The sequence below is a fragment of the Ursus americanus genome, chromosome 5 (genome assembly GCF_024610735.1).
Source record: "Ursus americanus isolate L20-20 chromosome 5, mUrsAme1.1.p, whole genome shotgun sequence".
In the NCBI taxonomy this organism is placed as follows: domain Eukaryota; kingdom Metazoa; phylum Chordata; class Mammalia; order Carnivora; family Ursidae; genus Ursus; species Ursus americanus.
Window position 1 is genome coordinate 63,517,330 of NC_142131.1, and position 23,574 is coordinate 63,540,903.

The 23,574-nt window shown below is 40.4% G+C and overlaps 1 long non-coding RNA gene across 1 annotated transcript in view; it reads left to right on the forward strand.

Moving 5' to 3' along the window:
• The first annotated feature begins 376 nt into the window (after positions 1–376).
• The window catches only part of LOC148110133 (uncharacterized), a 172,541-nt gene continuing 149,343 nt past the window's right edge, over positions 377–23,574 (forward strand). The window contains exon 1 of the long non-coding RNA XR_015724585.1: positions 377–452. This is a non-coding gene — a long non-coding RNA (uncharacterized LOC148110133). The remainder of the gene's footprint in view (positions 453–23,574) is intronic.

Here is a 23,574-nt window from a genome sequence, read left to right on the forward strand (position 1 = left end):
ACACTGTGGCCACCCCCTCAAATTAATCCCTAACACTCAGATTAATCCCTGTTTCTTGTGTAATAGTTTCAGCAGCTTTGTCAGACGAGGGCCTAGCAGATTCAGGAGATGGAGCTTTGGCTCAGGGTTGTGTAGCCTCAGGATGGGGCCTTGGGCCTTTAACGGGCATCAGCTGTGGCCACGAACTTTGGTGTCCACAGTGGGCGTGAATATAGGACAGGAGAAGAGAAGTTTCTTGTGGAACACAGAAAAAGCAGTTTTTGAGAATTTTTGTACTTCTTGGGAGGAACTGACGCTGATTGGGGCAGAGTCAGGAAATACTGTTTTGTGATAATTTCTTTCACAACATTTATTTTTCTGGCTGCAGTGACCTAGGAAACATGGGTTTTCCTCTCACCTAGACTTTGTGCAAGAATAAAGATGAACCAAGGAGGGCAGAAAAGTCACCTCAGGTATGTAATGCATTTGAGACACTCTCAGCCAATTTTTATGTAAGTGAATTGCTTGGATCTTACCCATCTGCATGGTCCAAGTCCAAGTGGGTACCAGGCAGGATATGTCACATCAGAATGTCTATCAACTAATAAAGTATAATTTATTAAGACTTGCTGTGAAGGGTGAGGAACATATGCATTAGCAGTAAGGAAGCGAGGTAGGAGTGTCAAATGCCTACCTCCAATAAATGTGCCCATAACTGTGTGTTTGGCAGTTGTCAATTATGGGATAAATGACTACCAATAATTGTTAGGAGTCATTACAAATGCTACGTCTTATAGAGGAAATGTGTCTTTTAGGCTCCCATTGAAAGGCTGTCAAGTCCTGGGTCCCCCTAAGCAAGAGTTTAGATGGAGATTCAAGGCCCAGGTAGCTGGTAGGAAAGGTCAGAAGGACAGCTTTGTAGTCAGGGAGATAGAGCTTATCAGGAGAGGATACTAGGTGTAAGCTCTTGAGGCTAAGGGCCTTATTAGTTTTGTTCACTGCTAGAGCCCCAGCACCTAAAGTAGTGGCACTCATTAAACTGTTGTTGAATGAATGAATAAATGGACATGGAATGGAAACATCTCAGTCAGCAGAGGGACCAGCTTAAAGCAAACTAGATGAACACAGCTCAGTTTCAACTAAAATTAGAAGTAGTCAAACTAGGAAAGGACCATGCAGTTTTCCTCAGGAGGCAAGGAAGATGGTTTTGGTTCTGGGGTAGCTGGACAGAAAAATTTAAATCAAGGGCCACTGAAAATCCAACTGGATGCTTCATTAGCTATCTGTGTCCCCAGTTGCCACTTTCATGCCTATAGTCAAGAGAGTTTCGTAGACTATCTACTATGAGAAGGAATATAGGCTCTGTGTAGTTACCTGTTGCCGACTAACAAAGTTACCTTGAAATGTGGCAACTTACTTTGGAATCCAGGTGTAGCTTAACTGGGTGGTTTTGGCTCTGAGTCTTTGATGATAATGCTGCCAAGCAGTTCGCTGGGGCTGTGTCATGCCATGGCTGGACTGGGGTTGGCGAGTCTGCTTCCAAGCTCGCTCACGGAGTGGTTGGTGGATCTCAGTTCCTCACTGGCTGTTGGTAGGCCATCGAGTTCTGGTCATGTGAACCTCTTCATAAGGCTGCTGGCGGGTGGGGAAAACCCCAAGGGAAGCCACAGTCTCTTAAAACCTAATCTCAGAAATGACATCCCAGTACTTGTGCCATATTCTGTTGTTGCAATTTTGGAACAAAGTGTCAGTGAACTAGTCTAGTGTGTGAATACCGGGAGACAGAGATCGTCAGGGGCCATCTTGGAGCCTGGCTACGGTATTAGCTATGAACACTGTTTCAAAAGAGTGTGTGGCCCCACAGGGACCCCCACTCATCTCACCCCTCAAAATCCAGAGATCCCTCCCACACATTTCTGCTACAGTATTTGAAATGGAATGGTTTTGAAGCCATCTAATTTGGGGCCCAAGGTCAGAAATTTATTTCCAGTCTAACATCTCTGGATCCCTCTCCTCTGTTCAAACTGTCAGAAGGGGCAGAAAGGAGTCACCTTTTCAATTCAGTTTTTATTAGTTCATTTTCTGGGCAGGAGAGTAAGGGTAAATAATTTTGATGACGTCAAACTCTCATTTTCTGGCTCGCACAACCTCTTCTTGACGTGGGGTTATTGTCACTGTAGGGGCTCCCTGAAACCTCTAGCACAGCCCTCAAGACAAGCTGTATCTCCATCTAGAGAGCCTTGCGGGCACGACAGTTGCACAGCTTCTGCTAGTAATTCAGAAGTCATCCGACAAGTAAAGACTTGAACCTGTACCCTGCTGCAGCTGGAGAGACTTCTGAGCTCCAACAGGCAGGGCTTTTTCCACGGGCTGAACTCAATAGGCTGTCCCCTGTTTGGAGTGTTTGTGTCTTCTCAGAGCTTGGTGAGGTGTTGCTCCTGCGGCTGCATTTATCACATGTGGGAAAGTTCTGCAAAATAAGTCCAGGCGTATCCTGTTTAAGATTCACGTTGGAGCACAGACACAAACTGAGTCCAGGATTTAGCTTGGGTCGAGTTTCCTCCCTCCTACCGCCACCCTGTCCCCGCTGCCTGGATGGGCAGTGCCCCAGTGCTCCCCACTGCAAACCTGGCTGCACCACAAGGAGTTAAAGCTGTCCCTCTGCACTCCGCAGAGCCACACCAGAGCAAGGGAGACTCTAATTGCTTCTCTAGAACCAGCAGGGGGATCAGTAGATGCAGTGATCTAATAGTTTTTTTCCACAGCTATTGTTCTGATCACATGAGAGCTCTTGGTTGTCCTTATAATCCAAATTTTCCAAACCCTGGTTTGGTAATTGTCATAGTTTGAGTTTGAATTAAACTTTAAGCCATTTTGTTCCTTAGATCCTTGAAGCTGTTGTACAATAAAAGTACAAATTACTAAACTTCAGCTGTTTCGTAAAACCACACCGTAGATAATAATTACAATGGTCTTTTCCATTGCTTAGATAAGCTCTGCTGGTATGGACTAATAAACTTTATCTCGGCATTCTGATGAGGAAGTGGTTTTATTAAACCACTGAGTGTGAGTCTAGCAATAGAATTCTTTACTGTAAAGTTAATGTAGGAAAATCTGATGCTAGTTTAAAGGGATAGGTCACTTATCAAAGTTTACTCTGATCTAATACGTTTTCTTCAGTAAATTTTATTATGAGGATACCGTCCAAATTGTAGACTAGTTATAGAAGTCATTTCTGCCAACTGGGAGCTGAGAAAGTCGTAATGTAAAGGACTTTTTATGTAGGTCTCTGATGAGAGAAAATAGTGCCTTCGTTTAACAAATGGGAGAGAAGACAAATGAGTGTTCTTGATGACCATATTCTTTTTCTCTGCTCTTCTTTGTCTCTTAAGAGTTTATGTCCTGATTTTACCCATCAACATGAGGTAGGACTGCTTGTCAAAAGCCAGTGTGTTTAGCGTAATCCACTTTCCAAGGAAATACACACATAGATTGTCCTACCTTTAACAAAAATTAATTAGCCTTTGCGCATAATGCTCTAAGAACTCTGGTGGGAACATGACAAAAAGGAGCGTTCACTTGGGACTATGGCTGCAAAATATGACCAAGGCTATCTTATCTCATGGACAGGTACCGCCACTACAGTCCCAGTGACTTTGAAAAAAAATGACCTTTACAAAGGTTACTTGATTCATCTGCTAGGAGTTAATGAGCACTTGTTGAATTTTCCTTTGTGTCAGGCAGAGAGGTGGGCACACTTAACAATGGATACATAGCATAGTTATTAAGAGCTTGAATTTTGGGTGCTAATTGCATGAGTTAGGTTTTTATTTCTGACATGCTAATTGTGTAGCCTCGGGCAAGTTATTCAACTTCTCTGTGCCTGGTTTCTTCAGCTATGAACTGGGGATAATAATAGTATCTATTTCATAGAGTTGATGTGAGGATTAAATGAGTTAACATTTAGAACAATGCCTGTCATCTCATAATGCTGTAGGTTTTAGTTATTATTGATACTATAAATATTATTTAAAAGAAACATAATCCTAATAGACTATTTTCATCTAAATCTTTCCCCATCCACACTTCTCATAGCATTTCTTATAGTCAATTTTTTAGTATGTTTAAAACAAATTTTTATGAGAGCTTCAAGAATTACAGCACTTTGCAATGTGAGACCCTTATTTTGTAATGCAAACCAGCCCTGGAGAAGCTATATGAATGGCTTGAAGTCAAAAACTCACCTGGTTGCATCTCCAGGATTAACATCCTGTTTATGCATCTAATACCTTAATTGTGGCTTAAAGGTCAGGATGGCATAGCTCTGGGGACCTGAGCTCAGACCCAAGCCAGAGAACTTCAGGCCCACTGCCCTGTCCACAAATCAACATGAATCCCTTCTCTACCAAAGCCAGATACTGTGGCTTTGAATGTCCCTTAGAAAAGAGTTCTGACCACTTTCACAGTCCCATGCATTCTTAAAGGTAGCATTTAATGCAAGCACAAAGAAAATGTGAGTTTCTCTGCCTTTTTCTATGGGTCAGCCATTGCATTGGTGACAGAAACCAATGCAAATTAGCTTACACAAAAAAAGATTTATTAGAACCGAAAGATGTGCCTTGAGAGCTCTCCAGAAGACTAGTAGTTTCCATTCCATCAGAACTCCCTTTGTCTCTCATCTCTGCTTGACAAGCAGAATATTGGCTGAATTCTGTAACCCACCATTCTCTGCATAGTGGGGACACGGCTACCACAGCTTTAGACTGTGGTTCTTACAGTTTTCTGATTATGTGACCTAATAGGGCTGGCTTCCACTGTGCGCCCATCACTGTCAAGGGGAAGGGGGAGGTATGACAAGTGCCCATTGTGGGGTAGCAGAGCAAAGGGGAGGATGGAATTACCAACCATCCTTTTCTATAACAAAATTTTCTCTGACATTTAAAAGCCCAACACACCCTTCTGGATGAAAAGCATAGCAACTTGCCTACTGTTTATCATCGCTTAAAATTTTATAAGAGCTTATACTTGGCAGTACATGGGGCAGTTGTTTACAAGCCATTTTATAGATGAGAAAACCAAGGATCTAACTTGCTGATGGTCACATATTTAACAACTAATCAAACATAAACTAGAACTGAGTCATTTCGTCGCATCAGAGATTATTTCCACCTATTTTACTCACAAGCAAGAGTATTCTTCAGTTTATAGAAAAAAAGAGAAAGCATTAAATACAGTGTGCTAGAACCTGGTTCAGTGTAGAATCAATACATATTTGTGGAATGAATGAATGTCTTGCCCATGTCAGAGGGCAAGGCCTTAACAAGGTGAGAAATACGAATGAGGATCTGTGCAACCACAAAACCCCACTAGCTTCTCTTGACATGCATCTACCAGCGCTGGCACTCTTGTTGAGTGAGTACTGGCTGAGGGAAGTTTTTCCTTGTTTTCTTTCCTGAGTCAGATTGACAGATCCTTGTGTTTGACTTTAAATTGATTATGACAGCACGTCCTGTTTACTTGGATTAGTTCACAATTATTCTTTTTGTCTTCTGTTCTGTAACACAGGGTTACTTTTTTGTACCTGCCGGATGCTTAACATGTCCTTTATGTGTTTGACTTTGTTTAGTTCTCACAAATATGTTTCGTAACTGTGTTTAATAGCCCAATCAGTTGATAGGATTGGGGGGTGGTGGTAAGGAGAGTGAAATGCTACAAGCTCTTTTGCTTGGCTACTAAAGAAATGATTCATTTCATATTAAGTGTTGCTCAAAACAATTCTTAAAGGGATCCAATTTACTAATTAGATCAATCATGATGTCCTCACTGAGAGTTTAGATTTCCAAAATCAGAACTTGATGTGGTGAGTAGGGACTGGAGAATATAGTTTTGCAAAGAACCTACCTCTGTTTCAAACCTGGGAAACCGCTGACCAAATCTCAGAGAAGTTAGAACATAACCCCTATGCTGCATAATTATCAGTGAAACCAGTTTTTTAAAATGACACCTCGCCACCAAATAGCCAACAATGGAAGTATTTCATAATTGGCAGCCACTCACCCTTTTCGGCTTTCATTGAGATGAGAGCTGAGATTCAATCTGTAGTTTTCCCTTTGAAGCTCCAAGATCTTTGTAAAGAAATTAATTTACCTTTCATGGAAGTGAGGGCCTGGCCCAGACTATATGCTATGGAAAATTTCCATGTGCCATCTTGTGGAGCTGTTCAATTAGTGATCAGAGAATTCAATATACATTCTGACCAGACCCATGACTGCTTACTTGGGTGATTCACTGTGCCACCTCCCATTTTACCTAATTATGAATGCAAACACTAGGCTATATAAATACTGGCTTTGGGGGCACCTGGGTAACTCAGTCAATTCAGCGTCTGACTCTTGAATTTGGTTCAGGTCATGATCCCAGGGTCGTGGGATGGAGCCCCACATTGGGCTCTGCACTCTGGAGTCTACTTGAGATTCTCTCTCTCCCTCTGCCCTTCTACCCACTCTCTCTCTAAAATAAATAAATATTAAAAAAAAAATACTGGCCTTGTACCTACAAGGAAAGCAATTAACTACATTTAGGATCTTATTTCTAGATTCTCACTCATTATATTTTTCCAGACCAAAGACATTCACAAATCTGGACTATCTTTTGGTATTGAGGAGTTTCCCCATAAAATAGTATACCAGCAGTTTTCTCAAAGCATGTACCATGTTTGGGGAACCTTGTTGGTTCTATCTTCCTTGTTCTCCTATATAATTTTACTTTGCATGTCTTTCTTCATTCTTTTTCTTTCTTTGTTCTTATCAATCTTTTTTTACATATATATTTTAAAAAATATTTTATTTTTATGTAATCTCTACACCCAACATGGGGCTTGAACTCACAACCCTGAGATCAAGAGTAACATGTGGTACAGACTGAGCCAGCGAGGCACCCCACATGTATCTTTTCTATAAATTTTCTAGTGCTCTTGGTTTCTATGCATTCTTTATACTCTTTTCATTGAGTTTCCTGGTGTTTCTAAAGAGATCTCCTTGGAATGATAAGTATTTAATAAGAGAAGCACTTAGGTCCAATAGCATTGTTAGGTTTGGCTTTTGGTCTTCAGAGTCTTAATTTCTCTGCCAGTCATTCTAATAATACCTCTGAGTGTAGAGAAAACTTCTCAGTTTCAGATGGTCCTACCAACAATTTTAAGTTCTATAAACCATGTCATTGTCCTTATACTTCTAAGAATTAATATTTTTCCATCATCCCAGATTTCTTTCTGGACAAAGACAAGACTGCCCTCTGGTCTTTGTTATCAAGCTTAGAGCTAATTTATGGTGAATTATTTAGAAGTGGAAGATCCTAGTCATTGCCTAACTTTGGGACCCTAATAGATCATGTGTCTATTTTACTGCAAGCCACTATGGGACTTGAACAACTCCAGGTATAGACATTCCATCTGTCTTTAAGTCCTCTTCTCAAAATACTACTTAAAATTATTGGTTCTCATTTAGACCCTATTCTTTTTGTCCATCTTGAGTGAATTCCTCTGCACACTGGGTATTAAATTAAAGCCACTTTCTTTTATTTTCAAGCAATCTCTTGAACGCTTTTTGCTTTGTTTGCTTCTTCTGTGTCTCCAAGAACACTAGGGAGCCAGGAAGAGGCAAGAACCTGGCTTTCCCTTCCCAGCAAGGAAAGAAAATTAGGCTGATCAGCTCCCATTGCCTCTGACCTTCACATCATGTCATTGTTTAATACTGCTCTCAGGAGAGGTGGTGTTTGTTGTACCTGGGTTGACTGTATGCTTCTAGACTGATCTAGACCTTGTCTAGGACCCTGAGTCCTTAGAGGGAGTCCAACACTTCTGTAAACACTAAGTTTGACTCCCACACAGGTACCTCTCAGGGTGTTAGTAGGTATCAGGTGTGCTGGGTTGACTTCTTGCTACTTACAGGCCCACAACTACAGCTCCCCACGTTCCTTTGGAATCATTGAAAGAGTTGATTTCCTCATACTAAAAACAATGGTTCAACCTCTCTTCCGAGGATATCTTAGTAACTCAAAGGTGTTTTATCCTCTAAGAAGTTTTCCGAGTGATTCCAAGGAAGCCCACAGAGGATTATTGTCCCCAGGGCACAATCTCTAGAGATATGAGGTTGATTTCATGGCAGTTTTCTAGATGACTATATAGTTTGTTTAATTTGTTTCCTAAACTGTGACATTTCTGAAAGGGTACTATTAACAATTACATAAGGGCTCTAGTCCTAGACAAGGCAAACTGGGATGTTTGTTCACTATAAACTTCTTTCACTAGAGAGGAAAAGGAAAAAAAAATTAATCTATGGTGGGCATTCTACAATAGATAAGAGTGTACTAACTTTTAAACCTCAACAGAAAAATGAAGTTTTGTCTTCAAACAGAAGTGTGTTTTATACTACTGAAACAAAATCCCATAACTAACTCTTCTTTATTGACATAATCAACATTTATTGAGCAACAACTACATGCCAGTTCATACTAACCACGGGGGATACATGTATGAATAGATACAGTTCCTGTCTGCTTTTTTGAATAAAAAAATCATGTCAACTTCCACATCTGATGTTTGTCCTGTGAAATTGCTGGTGTTTTAAATTATATGAAAATTAAAATTATGTTTGATGCTTTAGTGAAGTCTTTTTTTCTTACTATTTTATTTATTTTTTAAAAAGATTTTATTTATTTATTTATTTATTTGAGAGAGACAGAGCACATGAGGCAGGAGAGAAGCAGAGGGAGAGAGAGAAGCAGTCTCCCCGCTAAAGAGAGAGCCACAGAACTTGATCCCAGGCCCCGGGGATCATGACCTGAGCCAAAGGCAGATGTTTAACTAAGTGAACCACCCAGGCACCCCTCTTCTTACTATTTTAAATATCCTTTCATATAAATAGCATTGAAGGAATGGTTTGAATTGGGGCTATGCCAATATTTTATTCACCTTCAAATTGGAGAATGTGATGACTCAGAAAAATGTGCATCCTAGCTAGCTTCAGTCATTGGTTGTGGTTGCTGCTTTCAGTGTAAATCTTGCCTAACCTTCCAGCTTAAAAGACAAAGTGCTCTCAGTTTTGCGTGACAGGACCCGGAATCTTCAGTTGTACCTCAGGCTGCTTTTGAGTAACTTGTCAGCAGATGCCCTGTTCACATGGCATTATATTCAACTGAGTATAAAAATACTGGGATTTATAATAACTCTTGTGAACATTGATCAACAGTGGAGGCCATTTTGTTTGCATTCCACAAAGGATGATCTTTTGTAAAGCTTGCTGTGCAGGAGAGATTTGGGGCTGTCTTCCAAGATGACTCAGCTCTTGTCTGAGTAGGTCTGTGAATCGGTTACCTGGAAAATAATGTAAATTACATTTACAATGGTGAGTTACAAGTAGGGACAACTAGCAAACAGGTCATTAGCATGCAGGAAAAAACCCGACCTATTAGGGTAGGCATTTAGGTCAGTTGGTTCTACTGTAGAGGCAGATTTGTGGAATTATGCTAGCCTTGCATGTGTGTGAGCACGTCATGCTAGATACACGTTGTGATGCTTTGACCATAGGCGCTGACCACAACACTCGCTCTGCCAGCTCTGGAGAAGGTGGTATAAGAGTAGTATAAATTTATCATCGCTCTTAAAAAAATAACTAAAAGCTCTCCAAGTTCTAGAATATACCACGTGATTGAAGAACTAAATTACATGCTGCCTCCTCTGTTTTCCTTAATGTTATTTCACATGTGGCAATCTAAGGTTTCTAGATAGATGGTTAGAAGGTATCATCCCCGACAAAACTTGGAAGTGTAGGGAGCTGATGTTGCAATCCTTCCACCTCCTCTCTCCTGGAATCCTCTGCCACTTCCTGAAGTCCCCAGACTTGCTATTATTGGTTGTGTCCCCTTTTCTCTGTAGGATGCGATGCTCCAGGCCTAGCCAGCATGACCTTAACGATTAGGCAAATCTGGTTAAAGTGTTAGATCAGTACCTACTGCATGATTTGTGGCAAGTTCCTTAACTCCTGGTTTCCTCATTGATATAAGGCTAAAATTACAGGATGGTTGTGAGGATTTAACCAAGTGAGGTATTGAATGCCTTACGCAATGCCTAGCATTGACTTAACAGTGTAACAGATGCTACCCTTTTTTGCTTCTCCTTCCTCATGTCCCTCAGTCCTGTTCTACCAACACAACACACTGTCTAGCCTCACTGGGGCTTTCTTTTGGTCAGTTCTCATAAATTACATCTAGTTAATGAAAATGATGTCTTCCTAGAGATGAAAAGGCTTTAGACTACAGGTTTTTAAGAAGTGTTCTGCAGGGCCTCGAGTACCCTGGGAAAAGCCCACAGGGATGCCCAGGAAGTAGAGGGAGTGGGGCTCTGGCCCGTGACTTCCTTTGACTGGAGGAATACTGCGTTTATCAGTTTTAAATAATGAGATTTTCATAGGATTTCATTTTGAAGATTTTTTAATAATATTTTTTATTATATTATGTTAGTCACCATACAGTACATCCCTGATTTTTGATGTAAAGTTCCATGATTCATTAGTTGCATATAACACCCAGTGCACCATGCAATACGTGCCCTCCTTACTACCCATCACCAGACTATCCCATTCCCCCACCCCCCATCCTTCTGAAGCCCTCAGTTTGTTTCCCAGAGTCCATAGTCTCTCATGCTTCATTCCCCCTTCTAATTACCGCCCTTTCTTTATCCCTTTCTTCCCCTACCGATCTTCCTACTTCTTATGTTCCATAAATGAGTGAAACCATATGGTAATTGTCTTTCTCTGCTTGACTTATTTCACTTAGCATTATCTCCTCCAGTGCCATCCATGTTGCAGCAAAAGTTGAGAAATCATTCTTTTTGATGGCTGAGTAATATTCCATTGTATATATGGACCACATCTTCTTAATCTAGTCATCTGTTGAAGGACATCTCAGCTCCTTCCATGATTTAGCTATTGTGGACAATGCTGCTATGAACATTGGGGTGCCTATGGCCCTTCTCTTCACTACATCTGTATTTTCACTACCCTCTGTACTGGGTAAATACCCAGTAGTGCAATGGCTGGATCATAGGGTAGCTCAATTTTTAACTTTTTAAGGGACCTCCACACTGTTTTCCAAAGTGGCTGTACCAACTTGCATTCCCACCAACAATGTAGGAGGGATCTCCTTTCTCCACATCCTCTCCAACCATTGTTATTTCTTGCATTGTCAGTTTTTGCCATTCTAACTGGCGTAAGGTGGTATCTCAGTGTGGTTTTGATTTGAATTTCCCAGATGGCTAATGATTTTGAACATTTTTTCATGTGTCTGTTAGCCATTTGTATGTCTTCATTGGAAAAGTGTCTGTTCATATCTTCTGCCCATTTTATGATTTATTTGTTTCTTGTGTATTGAGTTTGAGAAGTTCTTTGTAGATCTTGGATACCAGTCCTTTATCTGTAGTGTCATTTGCAAATATCTTCTCCCATTCCGTGGGCTGCCTCTTAGTTTTTTTGACTGTTTCCTTGGCTTTTCAGAAGCTTTTTATCTTGATGAAGTCCCACAAGTTCATTTTTTCTTTTGTTTCTCTTGCCTTTGGAGATGTGTCATGAAAAAGGTTGCTGTGGCCAATGTCATAGAGGTTGCTGCCTATGCTGTCCTCTAGGATTTTAATGGATTCCTGTCTCACATCAAGGTCTTTCATCCATTTGGAGTTTATTTTTGTGTATGGTGTGAGAGAGTGGTCAAGTTTCATTCTTTGACATGTAGCTGTCCAATTTCCCCAGCACCATTTATTGAAGAGACTGTCTTTTTTCCACTGGATGTTTTTTCCTGCTTTATCAAAGATCAGTTGCCCAAAGAGCCAAAGGTCCATTTCTGGGTTCTTTATTCTGTTCCATTGGTCTGTGTGTCTGTTTTTGTGCCAGTACCATGCTGTCTTTGTGATCACAGCTTTGTAGTACAGCTCGAAATCCGGCAATGTGATGCCCCCAGCTTTGTTTTTCCTTTTCAACACTTCCTTGGCGATTTGGGGCCTTTTCTGGTTCCACACAAATTTAAGGGCTGTTTGTTCCAGTTCTTTGAAAAATGTCATTGGTATTTTGATCGGGATGGCATTGAAAGTGTAGATTGCTCTGGGTAGCATGGACATTTTAACTATGTTAAGTGGGATTCATCCCTGGGATGCAAGGGTGGTTCAACATTCACAAATCTATCAGTGTGATAGATTATATCAACAAGAAAAAAAGTCAAGAATCATATGATCCTCTCAATAGATGCAGAAAAAGCATTTGACAGAACACAGCATCCTTTTCTGATTAAAACACTTCAGATTGTAGGGATAGAGGGTACATTCCTCAATCTCATAAAAACCGTCTATGAAAAGCCTACAGCAAATATCATTCTCAATGGGGGAAAGCTGGAAGTCTTTGCCTTAAGATCAGGAACACGACAAGGATGCCCACTCTCGCCATTATTCTTCAACATAGTACTAGAAGTCCTTGCAACAGCAATCAGACAACAAAAAGGGATAAAAGGTATCCAAATCGGCAAAGAAGAAGTCAAACTGTCTCTCTTCGCAGATGACATGATACTCTATATGGAAAACCCAAAAGAATCCACCCCCAAACTACTAGAAGTTATAGAGCAATTCAGTAATGTGGCGTGATACAAAATCAATGCTCAGAAATCAGTTGCATTTCTGTACACGAACAATAATACTGAAGAAAGAGAAATTAGGGAATCCATTCCATTTACAATAGCACCAAAAATCATACGTTATCTCAGAATTAACCAGAGACGTAAAGGATCTATATTCTAGAAACTACAAATCACTCTTGAAAGACATTGAAGAAGACAAAAAAAGATGGAAAAATATTTCATTTTGAAGATTTAAAAGTGTTCAAGAGAAAGAAAAAGTTTGCAAAGCTGCTTTGGCCAGTACTTGATTTTATAGGTAAAGAAAAGGAAACCCAGAGAGTCTAGAGATCACTGCCATGCTCCATCCACCTTGCCAAGTCATTGTACCCTTCCCCTGAAGCTCTTCCTTTGGGCTTCTTTCATGCCACCTGACCAGACTGTATGTGGAACTATATTCATGTGATCCTTGTTCAGTCAAGATTTATTAAATTTAAATTCCCTCAAAAGTTTCACAACTGTCTGGCATTAAAGCCCCTTGAAGAGTATTGACATAATTCTTTCAAAGGCATAGATATTACCAAGACTCTATGTTTCATTCAAAAACTGAACAAATGCTTAAAAATATTTTTTTGTTATTTCTATGTCCTGTTGTTATTTTTTTATTATGTTCAGTTAACCAACATACAGTACATCATTGTTTTTGATGTAGTGTTCAACGATTTGTTATTTGCGTATAACATCTAGTGCTCATCACAACACGTGCCCTCCTTAATAAAAGTACTTTAAGAGAATTACTTAAGTAATACATATGTATATGCTATGAATCATGCAAACAATGTATGGAGTTAGTGAAAGTGTTTCTGTACCCATCATCTTTCCCGTGACTAAGACCAACAAATTCCCTACTTCACTATTGATCCATTGTTACGTGTTTAATGTAGAGCTTACCAGATAGTATTCTATGTATCTATAAATGTTCACATACAGGTTTAGTCTACTCCATATAAATTAAAACCAGATTCCTGAGATTATTTTATGGCTTGATTTCTCCCCTCCTAACAGCGTCATAGTGATTATCTCCAAGTAAGTATATATACATCAATGTCACTCTTTATATGCTCCCAGTATTTCCATTATATTTTATGATATGTCACTAAAAATGGGCAAGTAGATGATTTCCTACTTTCCCCTGTTACAAATATTCTTGCAATGAGTATTCTTTATATACCTCATGCATGCATTTAAAGGGGTATCTTTAGGAATTTTCCAGATATTTATTCAATTTTGTTAATTAAAAATTTTATAGTTGTGGATATGTTGCCCTCAAAATGTCCATATTTATTTATATTTTCCCTATTAGAGTATGAGAGTATGTATTTCCTCATAACCTCAATTATTACAGAAATTTAAACTCATGTATTTTTTATTTTCAATTTCACAACTTCCAATTTTTTCCAATCAGAAAAACTGAAGTGATATTTTAAGTATTTATTGGGGGGGTTGAATATTTTTGCATATGTTATTTCCCTTTGTAATTTTTCTACCAATTATCTATTTATAATACAGCACACTTTTCTATTGGGTACTTTGTCTTTTATTGATTTGTAGCTTCTTTATTTTGGATATTTATCTTTTTTATATACACCAAATATATTTCTTTTTAGTCCTTTGTTATATGTGTTATACATATTTTCTCATAAGTTGTCATTTAACTTTTTACTTTGTTGATGGCCCTTTTGATATACAAGATTTACATTCTCATACAATCACATCCATTGATCTTCTCCAGGTCCTGTTGACACTTCCTCTCAAATCCAAACCCTTCTCTTCATCTTTCTTTCTCCTGTTCTTGCCTAAGACACAAGGGCCTCTTGCCAAGACCAGTGCAATAGTTCTGAGTAGCCAGTTTCCACTCTTGTGTCTCTGCAGCTCACTCTCCACACCTGTTCCATTTAAAAATGTGCATTAGATATTACTTCTTAAAATTTTTAATTTCTTCACATCACATTTAGAATGAAATTCATACTTCTTACCCTTGCTTGAAAAGCCCTAAATGGTCTGGCATACCTCTCAGACTTCATTTTTTATGGGTACAGTGCTTCAGCTACATAACATTAAGTTACTCAGGCAAGCTAAGTTTAGTCTCAGCTTATGGCCTTTGCACTAATTACTGTCCCTGAACAGAGAGCATCCCTTCCAACTCTTTGAATGATTTGCTTCTTCCCGTTCAAATCACAGCTTAAATTTAATCTCTTCCAAAGTGATTTTTCTCCTCAAAGAGCCAAGGTTACTTGATCCTGGGCGCCTGGGTGGCACAGCGCTTAAGCGTCTGCCTTCGGCTCAGGGCGTGATCCCTGCGTTATGGGATCGAGCCCCACATCAGGCTCCTCCGCTATGAGCCTGCTTCTTCCTCTCCCACTCCCCCTGCTTGTGTTCCCTCTCTCGCTGGCTGTCTCTGTCAAATAAATAAATAAAATCTTTAAAAAAAAAAAAAAAAAGAAGGTGCCATGAGAAGTGGCAAGGATGATGGGAAAGAGTGATGGAAAACAGGCAGAGAGGTGTTCCAAAAATGTTTAGGCTTTCCAGTGATGCCCCATGAGCAAGGAGGTTGAGTGAAAATCAATAACTCACTCCCTTATGGTATAGGGCATAATTCACAAAAAAAAAAAAAAAAAAAGGTTACTTGATCCTCACACCCAGCTTTAATTCTCACCACAACCTACACCTCACTCTTTGATCTCTTGTTATTGGTTGGTGTTGATTGAATGATCAATTTACCTATTATCTATATATCTACTCAACTACGTGTCCTTCCAGCCATCTACCTATCTGTCCACTTACCTTTGTGCTTATCCACTGATCCATCCCTTCCATCTGTCCATCCATCCCTCCACTTATCCATCCACCCATCCTTCCATCTATCCATCATTCATTTATCCATCCTTCTCTTCTCTTGGACCATGTGACTAATAAAATGTATTTATTGCTATTTAAGTGAGGTTCTGGGGAGGGAGTAAAGCCAAGTATTTACTGTAGGATGGCCATACAGTTCATCATTCAAACCAGGACCCTTTGAGAATAAAAAAAAATTATAATTATATTGGGACAAGAGATGTAACCTGGGACTGTCTTGATCTTATGCTTATACAATTAACTATCAGAAGTTATTTAAATTATTGAGACTTTATAACATTTTTATATCTGGTATGCTTTTATTTCCTTTATTCTTTATTTAATAAGGCTATTGTCTATTCTAATAGTTTCATTCTTATGAACTTCACATTAATATTATTGAGTTCACATAACTCTATGTTGAGCTTTTTCTTAGAATTAAATTACATTTATAGCAGAAAAAATATTGTTGAGGAACATGATATATTGAGTTTGGTCGGAAATGACACTAAAGAAGCATAATGTATCTCTCTTCATTTATTTTAGTTTTTAAGTATATTTCAGAATATTTAACATGTTCTTCATATGACTATCATATAATTTTTTATTAACTCTTTTCTAAATTCTTTTATATTTTGTTGTGCTGATATAAATTCAACATTTTTTCCACTTTATTTCCTTACCTATTATTGTTGATATGTAGGAAAGCTTTTAATATTTGCTTATTTATTTTGTAATCATTTAGAGCCTTATTTCAGATACATTCTCTTTCATCCCATGTTATATGTGTAGGAAATATATTAGTGCCTCTTGTGAAAGACTGTGTTTTTCAAAGATGGCTATAGTAGCATCTCCCATCCCATGTGATCTTCTGAATGTGACCTTGCCATTCCACTGAGCGTGCCCTTCTATTGAACCTGGGTTTAGTGACTCATTTGTCACTAAAGAAAACACTGTGTAGGATCTGAACCATTCAGCTTTTGCTTGACATATTTGTCCTCTCGGGATGCTCCTCAATACACAGATGCCAAACTTTGAGGAATCTGAGCCCCGTGGCGAGGCCATGGTGTGTAGGTACTCTGGTTACAGTCCCAGATGTGTGTTGTCGTTATGTTCGCCCAGGCACGAGCTATGTGAGTAAAGAAGCTTCCAGATGATTCCAACCCCAGTGATTTTAGTCACTCCCAGCCATTCTGCCTAGTTGGGGCCCCAGACATTGAGGAACAGAGACAGGTCATCCCCCCTGGACCCTATTCAAATTCCTGATCCTTAAGTTTGGGGTTGTTTGTTTTATAGCAAGAGGTGACTAAAACACTCCTGAATCAGTGCATAGAATAAGAAGTCGTAATACCTCTACCTTTTATTAGCTTTAAGACCTTCATCATGTCAGTCAAGCTTTCTTGGACTCAGGTGTCCTTATCTGTAAAGTGCGGACCGTGTTATCTGCCTTTCCAAAACCACAGAAAACTGGTGAGAATCAAGTGAAAAAATGATGTAAAAGCACTTTGTAAAAATGAATGTGAAAATGTAAAGCACTGTCCATTAATATGAAGAGATGCGTAAACATAAATAGCCTAATTTTTGAGTCAATTATATATATATTTTTTCTAAGATCGAATAGGCTTAATGATTTCCCTGGACAGAGCTGGCCTAACAATATGGGATAGGAGACCTTGGTCTCATGCAACTGCATGCTCTGTCTCCAAAACATGAAAAGGGCTCTGTAGTTGATCAATAAATGACTGAAATTGCTTCCAAGAAAGTCAAGATATTGTGGGTCCGTTCAAAATTTAAGAAATCCAGACATCTTGGGTATGACCCAAGCTAAAACAAAAACTGCTCGAGAGAATCACACCTTTGTTCAGGTTTTTCTTTACAACCTAAGATCATCACATAAAAAGCAGTGAAGGGGAAGGAGTTAAGATGGCGGAGGAGTAGGAGACACCGTTTTCAGCCGGTCCTCCGAGTCGAGCTGGATAGGTACCAGACCAGCCTAAACAAACACGGAACCAGCCTGAGACGCAGGAAGACGCATCTGGATCTCTACAAATGAACATCTCCAGCGCTGAGTATTGAGGTACGAAGCGGGGAGCCATGAAATTGTGCACAGATATCGGAAGATAAACGGAAGGGGGAGGGAGCCGCCGTGTTCGGGCGCCGGGAAGCGGTAGCCACTTGCACGGGGCTCACGGTCGGCACCCGCAAAACAGCAGACTGAGACCGTGAGCCGGGTGCGCGCGCCACCAGGCATCTCGCGGAACCCCGGAATCCCGGTGCGCTCACTGGATCCAGACTGAGACCGGGAGATCCGGGAGCGCGCGCGGGGCGGCTGGCGGCTGGCGGCACTAGAAACACAAAGGACAGAGACGCGCCGGCCCTGGAAGTGAGGGCTGGGACGCCGGGTGTGGGGCGCACATCCCGGGACGCTGCAGGGTTGAGCAGCACCAACAGTAATAGAGTTAAAGTGGCCAGAACATCAGTGGAGAACGGGCCGCAATCCCTCTGTTCTGTGACAGAGGCTGAAATTTGGCCGCTGCTGCTCTGACCCTCAGAAGAGGCATAGCCGGCCGCCAGGGAAAGCCGCCAGAGAACAAAAGCCTGGAAATACCGGCTCAGAGAGTGCCCATCCCCATCCCCCCTCGCAGGGGACGCGGAGACTCTACCCAAACATGGCTGCCTGAGTATCAGCGCGGCAGGCCCCTCCCCCAGAACACAGAAGGCAGGCTGAAAAATCAAGAAGCCCATAACCCGGGCGCCGGGGTGGCGCAGTCATTGAGCGCCTGCCTTAGGGCTTAGGGCGTGATCCCGGCGTTCCGGAAAGGAGTCCCTCATCGGGCTCCTCCGCTGGGAGCCTGCTTCTTCCTCTCCCACTCCCCTGCTTCTGTTCCCTCTCTCGCTGGTTGGCTGCCACATAAATAAATAAATAAAATCTTTAAAGAAGAAGCCCACATCCCTAAGATCCCTATAAAACAAGGGGCACGGCCTGGGACCCAGTCAATAATTTGGGCTCTGGAAACCCCGCAACCTCTCTTCATCAGAATGACAAGAAGGAGAAGCCCCCCCCCCCAGCAAAGAAAAGACAGTGATTCTGTGGCCTCTGCCACAGAAATAATGGATATGGATGTAACCAAATTATCAGAAATGGAATTCAGAGTAACGATGGTCAAAGTGATGAGTAGAATTGAAAAAACTATTAACGAAAAGGTTACTGAGAATATAGAATCCCTAAGGCCAGAAATGAGAGCGAATCTGACAGAAATTAAAAATTCTATGAGCCAAATGCAGGCAAAACTAGAGGCTCTGACGGCCAGGGTCGCAGAAGCAGAGGAACGGGTTAGTGAATTGGAGGATGGGTTAATAGAGGAAAAAATGAAAATAGAAGATGGTCTTAAAAAAATCCACGCCCACGAATGTAGGTTACGGGAGATTACTGACTCAATGAAACGATCCAATGTTAGAATCATCGGCATCCCCGAGGGGGTGGAGAAAAACAGAGGTCTAGAAGAGATATTTGAACAAATTGTAGCTGAAAACTTCCCTAATCTAGCAAGGGAAACAAACATTCGTGTCCAAGAGGCAGAGAGGACCCCTCCCAAGCTCAACCATGACAGACCTACGCCACGTCATGTCGTAGTGCAATTCGCAAATATTAGATGCAAGGATACAGTATTGAAAGCGGCCAGGGCAAAGAAATTTCTCACGTACCAAGGCAAAAGCATCAGAATTACGTCAGACCTGTCTACACAGACCTGGAATGAGAGAAAGGGTTGGGGGAGCATATTTAAAGCTCTTTCAGAGAAAAACATGCAGCCAAGGATCCTTTATCCAGCAAGGCTGTCATTCAGAATTGATGGAGAAATAAAGACATTTCAGAATCGCCAGTCACTAACCAATTTTGTAACCACGAAACCAGCCCTACAGGAGATATTACGGGGGGTTCTATAAAAGTAAAAAGGCCCCAAGAGTGATACAGAACAGAAAGTCACAGCCAATACAAACAAAGACTTTACTGGCAACATGGCAACATTAAAATCATATCTCTCAGTACTCAGTCTTAATGTAAATGGTTTGAACCATCCCATAAGCCGCCACAGGGTTGCAGATTGGATAAAAAGAAATGACCCATCCATTTGCTGTCTACAAGAGACTCATTTCAAACCCAAAGATGCATTCAGACTGAGAGTAAGGGGATGGAGTACCATCTTTCACGCAAATGGTCCTCAAAAGAAAGCTGGGGTAGCAATTCTCATATCAGATAAATTGAATTTTAAACTACAGACTATAGTTAGAGATGCAGAAGGGCACTATATTATTCTTAAGGGAAGTATTCAACAAGTGGATATGACAATTATAAATATATATGCCCCCAACAGGGGAGCAGCAAGATACACAAGCCAACTCTTAACCAGAATAAAGAGACATATAAATAAAAATACATTAATAGTAGGGGACCTCAACACTCCACTATCAGAAATAGACAGAACACCCTGGCAAAAACTAAGCAAAGAATCAAAGGCTTTGAATGCCATACTCGACGAGTTGGACCTCATAGATATATATAGAACACTACACCCCAGAACCAAAGAATACTCATTCTATTCTAATGCCCATGGAACATTCTCAAGAATAGACCATGTTCTGGGACACAAAACAGGTCTCAACCGATACCAAAAGATTGAAATTATCCCCTGCATATTCTCAGACCACAACGCTCTGAAATTGGAACTCAACCACAAGGAAAAATTTGGAAGAAACTCAAACACTTGGAGACTAAGAACCATCCTGCTCAGGAATGACTCGATAAACCAGGAAATCAAAAATCAAATTAAACAATTTATGGAGACCAATGAGAATGAAAATACAACAGTCCAAAACCTATGGGATACTGCAAAGGCAGTCCTAAGGGGGAAATACATAGCCATCCAAGCCTCACTCAAAAGAATAGAAAAATCTAAAATGCAGTTTTTATATTCTCACCTCAAGAAGCTGGAACAGCAACAGAGGGACAGGCCTAATCCACGCACGAGGAAGCAGTTGACCAAAATTAGAGCTGAAATCAATCAAGCAGAAACCAGAAGTACAGTAGAGCAGATCAACAGGACTAGAAGCTGGTTCTTGGAGAGAATCAATAAAATTGACAGACCACTGGCAAGACTTATCCAAAAGAAAAGAGAAAGGACCCAGATTATTAAAATTATGAATGAAAAAGGAGAGGTCACGACGAGCACCATTGAAATTGGAAGGATTATTAGAAATTTTTATCAACAGCTATATGCCAATAAACTAAGCAATCTGGAAGAGATGGAATCCTTCCTGGAAACCTATAAACTACCAAGATTGAAACCGGAAGAAATTGAATCCTTAAACAGGCCAATTAATTATGAAGAAATTGAGTCAGTGATAAACAACCTTCCAAATAACAAAACTCCAGGCCCGGACGGTTTTCCTGGGGAATTCTACCAAACATTCAAAGAAGAAATAATACCTATTCTCCTAAAGCTATTTCAAAAAATAGAAACAGAAGGAAAGCTACCAAACTCATTCTATGAGGCCAATATTACCTTGATCCCCAAACCAGGCAAAGACCCCATCAAAAAGGAGAATTACAGACCGATTTCCCTAATGAATATGGACGCCAAAATCCTCAACAAGATACTTGCTAATAGAATCCAACAGTACATTAAAAGGATTATCCATCACGATCAAGTGGGATTCATACCTGGGATGCAAGCGTGGTTCAATATTCGCAAATCAATCAGCGTGATACATCATATCAACAAGAAAAGACTCAGGAACCATATGATCCTCTCAATCGATGCCGAAAAAGCATTTGACAAAATACAGCATCCTTTCCTGATTAAAACCCTTCAGAGTGTAGGAATAGAAGGTACATTTCTCAATCTCATAAAAGCCATCTATGAAAAGCCTACTGCAAATATTATTCTCAATGGGGAAAAGCTGGAAGCCTTTCCCTTAAGATCAGGAACTCGACAAGGATGCCCACTCTCGCCACTATTATTCAACATAGTACTAGAAGTCCTTGCAACAGCAATCAGACAACAAAAAGGGATCAAAGGTATTCAAATTGGCAAAGAAGAAGTCAAAATGTCTCTCTTTGCAGATGACATGATACTCTATATGGAAAACCCAAAAGAAGCCACTCCCAAACTATTAGAAGTTATAGAGCAATTCAGTAACGTGGCAGGATACAAAATAAATGCTCAGAAATCAGTTGCATTTCTATACACGAATAACGAGACCGAAGAAAGAGAAATTAGGGAATCCATCCCATTTACAATAGCACCAAAAACCATACGTTACCTTGGAATTAACTTAACCAGAGACATAAAGGACCTATATTCTAGAAACTATAAATCACTCTTAAAAGACATTGAGGAAGACATAAAAAGATGGAAAGATATTCCATGCTCATGGATCGGAAGAATTAACATAGTTAAAATGTCCATGCTACCCAGAGCAATCTACACTTTCAATGCTATCCCGATCAAAATACCAAGGACATTTTTCAAAGAACTGGAACAAACAGTCCTTAAATTTGTATGGAAACAGAAAAGGCCCCGAATCTCCAAGGAACTGTTGAAAAGGAAAAACAAAGCTGGGGGCATCACAATGCCGGATTTCGAGCTGTACTACAAAGCTGTGATCACAAAGACAGCATGGTACTGGCACAAAAACAGACACATAGACCAATGGAACAGAATAGAGAGCCCAGAAATGGACCCTCGGCTCTTTGGGCAACTAATATTTGATAAAGCAGGAAAAAACATCCGGTGGGAAAAAGACAGTCTCTTCAATAAATGGTGCTGGGAAAATTGGACAGCTACATGCAAGAGAATGAAACTTGACCACTATCTCACACCATACACAAAAATAAACTCCAAATGGATGAAAGACCTCGATGTGAGACAGGAATCCATCAAAATTCTAGAGGAGAACATAGGCAGCAACCTCTACGACATCGGCCAAAGCAACCTTTTTCATGACACATCCCCAAAGGCAAGAGAAACAAAAGATAAAATGAATTTATGGGACTTCATCAAGATTAAAAGTTTCTGCACATCCAAGGAAACAGTCAGAAAAACTAAGAGGCAGCCCACGGAATGGGAGAAGATATTTGCAAATGACACTACAGATAAAGGACTGGTATCCAAGATCTACAAAGAACTTCTCAAACTCAATACACGAGAAACAAATAAACAAATCAAAAAATGGGCAGAAGATATGAACAGACACTTTTCCAATGAAGACATACAAATGGCTAACAGACACATGAAAAAATGTTCAAAATCATTAGCCATCAGGGAAATTCAAATCAAAAGCACACTAACATACCACCTTGCACCAGTTAGAATGGCAAAAATTGACAAGGCAAGAAACAACAATTGCTGGAGAGGTTGTGGAGAAAGGGGATCCCTCCTACATTGTTGGTGGGAATGCAAGTTGGTACAGCCACTCTGGAAAACAGTGTGGAGGTCCCTTAAAAAGTTAAAAATTGAGCTACCCTATGATCCAGCCATTGCACTACTGGGTATTTACCCCAAAGATACAGACGTAGTGAAGAGAAGGGCCATATGCACCCCAATGTTCATAGCAGCAATGTCCACAATAGCTAAATTGTGGAAGGAGCCGAGATGCCCTTCAACAGATGACTGGATTAAGAAGTTGTGGTCCATATATACAATGGAATATTACTCAGCTATCAGAAAGAACGAGTTCTCAACATTTGCTACAACATGGACAGCACTGGAGGAGATAATGCTAAGTGAAATAAGTCAAGCAGAGAAAGACAACTATCATATGATTTCTCTCATCTATGGAACATAAGAACTAGGATGATCGGTAGGGGAAGAAAGGGATAAAGAAAGGGGGGGTAATCAGAAGGGGGAATGAAACATGAGAGACTATGGACTATGAGAAACAAACTGAGGACTTCAGAGGGGAGGGGGGTGGGGGAATGGGATAGACCGGTGATGGGTAGTAAGGAGGGCACGTATTGCATGGTGCACTCGGTGTTATACACAACTAATGAAT